This window comes from Vipera ursinii (genome assembly GCF_947247035.1).
Source record: "Vipera ursinii genome assembly, chromosome: 3".
Taxonomy (NCBI): domain Eukaryota; kingdom Metazoa; phylum Chordata; class Lepidosauria; order Squamata; family Viperidae; genus Vipera; species Vipera ursinii.
This window is the reverse complement of record NC_139516.1, coordinates 2,492,929-2,503,413: the sequence shown is the minus strand read 5'-3', so window position 1 is coordinate 2,503,413 and position 10,485 is coordinate 2,492,929. Positions and strand designations below refer to the sequence as shown.

The following is a 10,485-nucleotide window of genomic DNA, read 5'->3' as shown; positions in this document are numbered from 1 at the left end:
TCCTCAGCCTGGCTGAGGAATTCTGGGAGTTGAAGTCCGCAAGTCATAAAAGGGCCAAGTTTGAAGACCCCTGATATAGTCCAAATCCCAAACTAGACCTATCCACTCCTGTTTTTTCCCTTCTGCAAACCTGCTGATTTCTTTTGCACATCTTTGCATTCCCACAACACAATGAGCTCTAAATTATAGTTTACAGGCTAAGCTGCCTGCGTTCCCCCCACTCACTATCGTGTAACAAAATCAAACCATCCAATTACAGCTTCACGTTACCTAAGCTGCACCCTCCCTGTAGCCTCCCACAAATTTTGAAATCTGCGGTCTGAACGCTGTTCTCAAGTAGGCTGTCGGAACTCACAAAAAAAAAAAACCAACCCTGGCTTGCAGGGACAACATCCCCCACCCACCCAATTTGATTAATTTTCCTCATCTGCCTTAAGGGGTGACTGTAGTAACATGGTTGTTAAGTATAGGGTTTCCTGCCTGAGCAGGGGGTTGAACTGGATGACCTCCAAAGTCCCTTCCATCATCATCATCTTCATTATTATGTGACTCTGGCTTCCCCATTTACTTTGTCGCAAAAGGGGGCCCTGCGACCGTCATAACGACACGCCAGTTGCCAAGCGTCTGAAATTTGATCACGCGACGCTGGGGACGCAGCGACGGTCGTTAAGTGTGGAAAAACGGTCCCCAGTCCCTTATTCAGTGCTGTGGCAACTTTGAACAGTCGCTAAATGATAGGTTATAAACTGAGGACCATTTGTACAAGCAGCACCTGTGCTGGCTGAGGTGTTTTGTTGTTGCTTTTTTTTTCTAGGAAGGAAGCCAGCAAATTAGAGTTTTTTTATGATTTCTATATAAGTCATTATTCAGCAAAAGACACATAAAGCAGGGCAGGATAAAAGCTCCCATTAACGGAAGGAACAAACGAATGAATGAATCCATCTAGGGAGAATAGATAATAAAATGGGAGCAAAGTGGATGGCAATTTTAACCGGCTTCTTGCTTTTCAGCGTGTGTGTGTGTGTGTGTGCGCGTGCGTGTGTGCAAAGACACCAAGCTCGGAAGCCAGGCAACCTGAAGCCAGGGTCTACACCAGGGGTCGGCAACCTCGGCTCTTTTATGACTCGTGGACTTCAACTCCCAGAATTCCTGAGCCAGCATGGGGGAACTATGGCCCCTTCATGACTCGTGGACTTCAACTCCCAGAATTCCTGAGCCAGCATGGCTCAGCTTAGAAACCTCTCCCTTTTCCCTCAGCATAGCTGGCTCAGGAATTCTGGGAGTTGAAGTCCACGAGTCATAAAAGAGCCGAGGTTGCCGACCCCTGGTCTACACAGATGCCAAGAGCTGTCAGCTAGTCCTCAATTTATAACAATTCATTTGGTGACAGTTGGAAGTTAACTTGTTGTGAACCTCTTGCAGCCTCCCTATGGTCACGTGATCAAAACTTGTGTTTGGCAACGGGCATGTAGAGACAGTCCTCCACTTACGACATTCGTTTAGTGACCATTGCACTGAAAAAGGGACTGGTGGCCATTTTTCACACTTATGAACCTTGCGGCATCGCCAGGGTGACAGCATCATATCTGGACCGAGATGCCCTACGCACAGTCACTCATGCGCTCGTGACCTCCCGTTTAGACTACTGCAACGCTCTCTACATGGGGCTGCCCTTGAGGACCACTCGGAGGCTTCAGCTGGTGCAGAATGCAGCCGCACGAGTCGTGATGGGGGTTTCCCGTTACTCCCACGTAACACCTCTTCTCCGCGAGATGCATTGGCTTCCGGTTGCCCTCCGGGTGAGATTCAAGGTGCTGGTGATGACCTATAAAGCCCTAAATGGCTTGGGTCCGGGATATTTGAGGGAACACCTGCTGCCGGCATCAAGCTCCCTTCGTCCAGTGCGCTCCCACAGGGAGGGTCTTCTCAGGGTCCCACCGGTAAGAGATTGCCGGCGGACAACACCCAGGGGTAGGGCCTTCTCAGTGGGTCCGCCGGCCCTTTGGAACCAGCTGCCCGTGGAGCTCAGGACTGCCCCTGACCTCCGCTCGTTCCGCCGGGACCTGAAGACCTGGCTCTTCGAGCTCTCTGGCCCAGGCTGAGAATTTTAATTTTAATTTTAACTGGGGTTTTATTTGTTCAGGGACGGATGTAATTTTTTAAATTGTTTTTAGCTTTTGTATTTTTTGTTTTAATCACCCTGTAAACCGCCCTGAGTCCTTCGGGAAAGGGCGGTATATAAATATAATAAATAAATAAATATAATAAATAAAATAATTCAGACGCTTGGCAACCAACACATTTATGACAACTGCAGTGTCCCTGGATCGGGTGACCCCCCCCCCTGTCTTGCTTAGCGGCAGTAATTGTGTAGTTGTGTTACCTGTAGTTTTATCGAACAGAGGTTTTATATCAGTCATTTTATTTTTTGATTCCAACTTTTAATTCCGATAACCATCAGGCAGGGCTTGCCGCAATCCCCATCTTTCTTCTGGACACGATGCACATAACAACACAGACAACCCTGTATATAGGTAGTCCTCGATTTACGACCGCAATTGAACCCAAAATGTATGTTGCTAGGTGAGACAGTTAAGTCTATTTTGCCCCATTTTACATCCTTTCTGGCCTCCGTTGTTAAGTAAATCGCAGCTGTTGTTAAGTTAGTAACAAGGTCGTTAAGTGAATCCGGCTCCCCCATTGACTTTGCTTGTCAGAAGGTCACAAAAGGGGGGCAGGGGACACACACACCCCCCAGGACAAGTGTCTTAATTTTGATCACGTGACCCTGTGACGGTCGCAGGTGTGAGTCATAACTCACTTTTTCAGTGCTGTTGTAACTTTGAGCGGTCATTAAATGAACTGTTGTAAGTCGAGATTACCTGCATGTGCACACAAATACACCCTGGCCTTTCCCCCCGCCCCTTTAAAAGAAAAAAAAAAGAAAACGTCCAGAGGGGGCAGAGAAAACCTGAAACGTCGTGGCAGCAATTCAGTAGGGGGTAGCTACCATGATTAAAAACAACACGGCAGATTCCCCACGGACAGAGTTACAAACATGTTTAGGAGCAAGGAGAGGCACAGGCTGCTGTTTGCTACAAGGGGTATTCCCTAAGCCTAAACTACAAAGGGTTTAGCAGGAATTAAACACCCCATAAACTGGCAGGGGTACTCATTGGGGGAGGGGGAGGGAGGGTGTAGAGGATTTATTTAAAAAAAAAAGAAAAAAGAAAAGAAAATCAAGAGAGACTGTGATTGCAGAATCGAAGCCCCGCCTCTTTTTATACGCACGGTGCGATTAAAAGGGGGCGGAGCCTCAACCTTGCAATTATGGCTACCTCAATTTTCTGCACGTGCACGCACTTTGACACCCCTATAAACAGAGGCAGCCCCCCCCCACTTCTCTGTACATGTGGGAGAGTCACTCTCCCCATTTTCCTTTAAGATTCCTCATTTATTGAGCAGAGCTATATCAGTTGTTTTATTCTTTGAGGTTTTTCGCCTTGGACGTGGCCGGTGTGTGTGTGTGTGTTGGGGGGAATGGATTTGTTTAAGAAGCTTGAGCCACGGTTTTAGACCCATCTATCTGCCACCTCTTTGTGGTTTGAAATTTTTTGGCTTTTATTTTTATTATGGGCAGCAGCACGGAATTTCAAATCTTTCAGGCCACGGAGCCTGTTAATTATGGTATATATATATATATATATATATATATATATATATATATATATATATATATATATATAATTGTATCATCCCAGGTCAGAGGGGGTGGGGGAATATCTCTCTGATTATTTATCAGATTATTTATTTAGTTAGTTAGTTAGTTAGTTAGTTAGTTAGTTAGTTAGTTAGTTTTATATATTGCCCTATTCCCGAAGGACTCAGGGCGGTTTACAGGGCAAAGTTAAGACAAAATAAGAGTTAAAATAAAATTAAAATAATTAAAAAATTATCTATCTATCTGATTATCTATATGTCTGTCTCTCTACTTGCCTGTCTGTATCTATATCAATCAGATTATCTATCTATCTATCTAACTATCTATCTATCTATCTATCTATCTATCTATCTATCTATCTATCTATCTATCATCTCTATCATTTATTTTTTATCTCTATATTATCTATATCTTTCTTTTCTTTCCCTCACTCATCTGTCTATCTATCCTATCTATCCTATCTATCTATCTATCTATCTATCTATCTATCTATCTATCTATCCATCCATCCATCCATCTCTATCTGTCTAACTGATTATCTATGGTGGCTAGCTTCATCAAATCCATCTTTCATCTTTTAACAGAATAACAGTGTTAGAAGGGACCTTGGAGGTCTTCCAGCCCACCCCTGTTCAACCAGGAAACCCTATACCATTTTAGATAAATGGCTGTCCAGTCCCTTCTTAAAAGCCTCCAGTGTTGGAGCACCCACAACTTCTGGAGGCAAGGAGTTCCACTGGTTAATTGTTCTCACTGTCAGGAAGTTTCTCCTTAATTCCAGGTTGCTTCTCTCCTGGATGAGTTTCCATCCGTTGCTTCTTGTCCTGCCTTCAGGCGCTTTGGAAAAGAGCTTGACTGCTTCTTCTTTGGGGCAGCCCCTGAGATATTGGAACACTGCTATCATGTTCCCCTACTCCAGTCTTCTTTTCATTAAATTGGACATATAGCCGATTCCTGCAACCGTTTTTTGTATGTTTTAGCCTCCAATCCCCTAATCATCTTTTTTCTTCTTTGCGTTTTCCAAATTCTCAGCATCTTTTTTGTAATGTGGTGACCAAAACTGGATGCGGTATTCCACATGTGGCCTTACTAAGGCTTTACAAAGTGGTACTAATACTTCACGTGATCTTGATTCTGTGCCTGTTTATGCAACCCAGGATTGCATTAGCTTTTTTGGCTGCTGCCGCACAAGGCCAGCTCATGGTCAAGCGATCGTCCACTAGGACTCCGAGATCCCTCTCACAGTTACTGTTTTTGAGCCAGGTCTCACCTAATCAGCACTTATATCTTTGATTTTTCCTGCCTAAATGTAAAACTTTGCTTTTCTCCACACTGAAACTCATTTTGTTGGACAGGGCCCATTGTTCAAGTTTGTCAAGATCTTTTTGGATCCTGAGTTTGTCTTCTGGGGTCTTGGCTACTCCTAACAATTTGGTGTCATCTGCAAATTTGATGAGTTCCCGTTCAATTCCCTCCTCTAAGTCATTGATGAAGATATTGAAGAGTCCTGAGCCTAAGACGGAGCCTTGTGGTACCCCACCGCTTACTTCCCTCCATGTGGATGTAGTACCATTAATGGGGTCAGACTAGTCTTCTCTCCATTTTTTAACTGAGCAATAGTGAAAATTAATTAATAATAGATAGGGGGAATGCTCTGGACAATAGTATATCTTGCCCTAAGAAAGTATTATTTGATAAAGTCTCTAAGGGTAATCTTGTTAATGAAAAGGAAAAATGTGGCCTTGATGTTACGATAGATAGATAGATAGATAGATAGATAGATAGATAGATAGATAGATAGGGATGGATGGGTATAGATAGGATATTGAATTTAGTAGCTGTGCAATTCCCTGACCTGGATGATAAGATAGAAGCTGAATGGATGGATGGATGTGGATGGATGGATGGACACAAATAGATAAAATAGTTATAATGGCCACCTTTGAGGTGTGGCAGGATCAAAATCAGTGGGTTGAAACTTCAGAAAGGTGACTTCAGGTTGGATAGTGTAGTTTATGTGATCAAGTCAAAGACATGCTGAATTGGCTGGATTGCTGAGCTGGCTATTTTTAATCCAGCTACTTCACCTAGGTTTTTCACATTTACTTTTAATGTGATTGCAGGTAGTCCTCAACCTACGACCACAATTGAGCCCCAAATTTCTGTTGCTTAGTGAGACATTTGTTAAGTGAGTCCCGCCCCATTTTACGACCTCTCTTGTTACCGTCGTGAATTATTGCAGCTGTTAAAAGTTAATAACCCGGTTGTTAAGTGAAACTGGCCTTCCCCCATTGCCTTTGCTTGCCAGGAGGTCGCAAAAGGGGAATCACGTGATGTTGGGACGCTGCGACCGTCATAAATATGAGTCCGTGGCCAAACGTGAATTTTGACCACGGGGATGCTCCAAAGTTCATAAGTGTAAAAAAAAACGGTCATAAGTCTCTTTTTTCAGTGCCGTCGTAACTTTGAATGGTCACTAAATGAACTCCTGTAAGTCAAGGACCACCTGTGTAGGTATGTATATATTATCTGTAGGTTTTTAATCTGTGGTTTTGCTCATTGGCTGTACATCGCCCAGAACGGCCTTCCGGGAGAGAAACGGCTATATAAATTTGATTAATAGTTAAATAAATATTAGGAGAAGAAAGTCCGTGACTAAGAGTTGAGAACCGGTGGAATAGGTAATATTACAAGTTGCAGGAGTTGCAACTATTATTAGTAGATCCACTGAAGCAACAGGGTGGTCTAGATCACCTCTGAAAGCCCCCTCAAAGTTCTACGAGTTTTGCAAGTGGTCCTCAATTTACAACCATTCATTTAGTGACCCTTCAAACTTACAACGGTGCTGAAAAAACGGACTTACGACCATTTTTCACACTTACGACCGTTGCAGCATTCCCTAGGGTCACATGATCAAAATTCACACATGCGGCCACTGACTCATATTTATGACGGTTGCAGTGTCCCGGGGTGTGTGTCACGTGTTCCCCTTTTGCGACCTTCTGGCAAGCCAAGCCAGTGGGGAAAGCAGCGATAGACTTAGCGACTGTGTGGCTAATTTAACCACCGCAGCGATTCACTTAATAAGTGAGTCCAGAAAGGTCGTAAAATGGGGCAAAGCTCATTTCACGAGTGTCTCACTTAGCAACAGAAATTTGGGATTCAATTGTGGTCGTAAGTCGAGGACTACCTGTCTTTGTACACCATCCAGGGTCCCTCAGATTTTCAAATTTGAGAAACAAATAAACAAACTTTATCTCCATCCAGCAATGCGGTCCCATAACTGATGAGTCACCCGTTGTTGTGTGTTGAGCTGACACATTTAAATCATGATTTGCTCATCCTTGACCCCCAAATGAACCAATTTCCTGGCCTGCAACAGCACGCCGAGCCACAATCTAACCACACAAGCTCCTTCAACTGTGACCGCTGAGCTTCAACGGTTTAGGCACATTGAACCTGGTTATTGAATTAACCCACTTGCAGATAAATCACCTTGACTTCCAACTCACGAGGGCCACAGACACCAAGCCAGGTTGAAACCCAAAGGGTGAAGCAAAGGTAGGCAGGCTTCAACTAACCCAGCTTAGTGCAAACCCAGCCAGAGTGTGGGGAGAAGACAAAGGCAGAGCAATTTAAATATTTTATTTTTTTTTAGTTTTAGACCCCCTCCATCACACAAACCGATTGTCTGTGCTGTCCAGGCCTGGGTCAAAATGTCCATTCCAAGGATAAAAGTCTCCTACATTTGCTGGACCCCCTTAAAAAAAAATTTCCAAAAATTATACATGTTTTGGTTTAAGCGTTCCAAATTGCTGCCTCAAATTCCCTTCTCTGCACAGCCTTCCTAACTGCAACTAGTCCTCAGCTTACAGCACTTCATTTAGTGGCTACTCAAAGTTACGACGGCACTCACTGGAAAAAAAAATGACTTAGGACCATTTTGGCATACTTACAACCATCACAGCATCGCCGTGAGTCAGACGCTTGGCCACCGGTTCATATTTATGACGGTCGCAGCGTCCTGGTGTGTGTGTGTGTGTTGTGTGTGTGTGTGTGTGTGTGACATGATCCCCTTTCGCCCCCCTTCCGACCAGCCAAGTCAATGGGGAAGCCGGATTCACTTAACGACCGTATAAAACAACAACCGCAGTGATTCGCTTAGCAACGGTGGGCAGAAAGGTCATCAAATGGGACAAAACTCTCATTTAACAATCTAAGTTTTGGGCTCAACAGTCAAGGACTGCCTGTATATCCTAACCACAATTGCCAGCTTGCTGGATCTAAGAAAAACTGGCCAGCTGGGGTTTGCTTGCCCAGCTCCACAGCCAGGGGTCAGAAAAGCTGGGATGGAGGCTGGTCTGGGTTAAACGTCACCACACTGAGTGGCTGAGCCAGCCGGCTGAAGGAAGGCATAAGGGTCCTGGGAGCACTCTAGCAACCAGAGTCAAGGACCGGGCTCTGGAGAGGCCACCATTGCTGGCCTATGCTGGTTTATCAAAGGCTTAGGAGCCCGAAGGACACAAGGCAGGATGCAGACCAGCGGGACGTCTGTGGGACCTCAGAGCCTGCCTTCCTTTGAAATAATAATAATAATAATAATAATAATAATAATAATAATAATAATAATAATAAGAAGAAGAAGAAGAAGAAGAAGAAGAAGAAGAAGAAGAAGAAGAAGAAGTAGTTGGAAGGGACCTTGGAGGTCATGTAGTCCAACCCCCTGCTCAGGCAGGAAACCCTATATCATTTCAGGCAAATGGCTGTCCAGTCTCTTCTTAAAAACTTCCAGTGTTGAGCATTCACCACTTCTGGAGGCAAAGTTGTTCCACTGGTTAATTGTTCTAACTGTCAGGAAGTTTCTCCTTAGTTCCAGGTTGCGTCTCTCCTTGATGAGTTTCCATCCGTTGCTTCTTGTCCGGCCTTCAGGGGCTTTGGAGAATAGCTTGACTCCCTCTTCTTTGGGGCCGCCCCTGAGATACTGGAAGACTGCTATCCTGTCCCCCCTCGTCCTTCTCTTCATGAAACTAGACCTACCCAATTCCAGCAACCGTTCCCTATACGTTTTAGCCTCCAGTCCTCCAATCCCCAATAACTTGTCATCCTCAAATTACGACCCCAGCATTTAGGTTGCTAAGTGAGAGAGACCTTTGTGAATTTGTCAGTTCTGCCCCACTTTACGAGCTTCCTTGCCCTTGTTCTTAAGCGAGTCACTGCAGTTCTTAGTATCATGGCTGTTAAGTCAGTCTGGCTCTCTCTCTTGTCAGAAGGTCGCAAAACCCTGGGACGCTGCAGCCGTCGTAAATATGAGTCGGTGTCCGGATTTTGATTACGTGACCACAGGATGCTGCCACGGTCACCAAGCTGAAAAAACGGCCCCGGGTCGCTTTCTACCGTGCCGTCGTAGCTTTTGAATGGTCACTAAAGAAACCGTTGCTAAGTCGAGGATGACCTGTGTAGGAGGAGGTGAGAGCAGCGCCTCTGAGCATGGACGGAGCGCACCGATCCGAGTTCAGCAGCCAGCAGAGAGTTAGCAAGAAGAAGGTCACACAAGAGGCCCCCTGCGCTTCTGCCTTGCCCGAGGGGGGCTCAGAGCAGCCCGGCAGACCCTTGGCCCCAGATCTTCTGCCTGGGGGGGGGACTACGGGGACCGGGGGGGGGGAGAATGGAGAGGAAGCTCTTTGTCTCCTGGTTTTCCGCCCCGTTCTTGGTGGGGGAAAGTGACACGCAGCCGCCGGGACGTTACCAGGCGCAGCTCTGCCTGCTCCGAGCCATCTGTTGGGCCAGACGCGGCGCTGCCAGCCCCCGAGACCCCCGTCCTTGTGTGGATTGGGGACATGGTGGGGGGGGGGGGAACGTGAGAGTATCCGGCCGAAGGTGCCAGACTGAGCGGGGTATCCCTTTCCCAGCCGGTCAGTGGGTGGGCCTCCCTCCCCTGGCCCTCTCTCCTGTCCCGTGCCCCCCACGGGGGCGGTGCCCTCCTCCTCCTCCTCCTCCTCCTATTCCTCGTGCCCGACTGCAGAGCTGAGAGCACCTGGCAAGAGGGTCTTCCGGCAGCCCCTCCCGGCCTTGCCAGGACCTCGCCGCCTGTCTGGGCCTCTTTGTCTACAGCCCAGGACTTTTGCACTGGAGCAAGGGGAGGGGCTGGAGGACGGGGGGGGGGGAGAGAGAGCCGGTTGAAAGCTCCATGGCAACCTCTGGTGCAGCAAAAGGACCCTGGGCGCTCCTAATTGGCACAGTAATTGCCCCGTTAGCCACATCCCCGGGCGAGAGGCAGCCCCAAATGCGCCAGCCCTCCGGACCGGGCTATGGCGGGGGTCCCAGTTCCCAAGGAGCATGGAGGCGCGGAAGAAAGAAACCCCCCCCAATAAACCGAGAAGAAGTCAAAGGGGCAGAGCTTAGCATTGGCAAGGAAAGAAAGGCTGCCTCCATCTTCCCTGCCACCGCCCGGTGCACCAAGCCCAGAGAGATACAGCCAGCTGGGATGGGACTGCAACGTCCATCGTTCCCAGCCAGGACCTAAGCGGTTTTGCCTCTCTTTTTAAGGAGGAAGCGGTCGGGCAGCTGGGGCAGAAAGGAAGGGGACCTGCCCTTGGCACGGGGGAAAGGGGATAGAGGGGGAGGCCGGGCGAGGGAGGGGAGAGGCAAGGCGCTCCATTTCCCCCACCCCCACCCCGCCCACCCCACCCCAATTAGCAGGAGGAGGAAGAGCTTTTTTGCAGGGGCTGCCCAGAGGCTGCTGGCACTTTTGGGCGTCCTTAAAA

The 10,485-nt window shown here is 47.2% G+C and overlaps 1 protein-coding gene across 1 annotated transcript in view; it reads right to left on the bottom strand.

Annotated features, from left to right (window-relative positions):
* Nucleotides 1–1,180: 1,180 nt before the first annotated feature.
* DUSP15 (dual specificity phosphatase 15) overlaps nucleotides 1,181–10,485 on the bottom strand; it is a 161,125-nt gene continuing 151,820 nt past the window's right edge. The window contains exon 8 of the transcript XR_014492276.1: nucleotides 1,181–1,262. The gene's annotated coding sequence lies outside the window, so the exon portion shown is untranslated. The remainder of the gene's footprint in view (nucleotides 1,263–10,485) is intronic.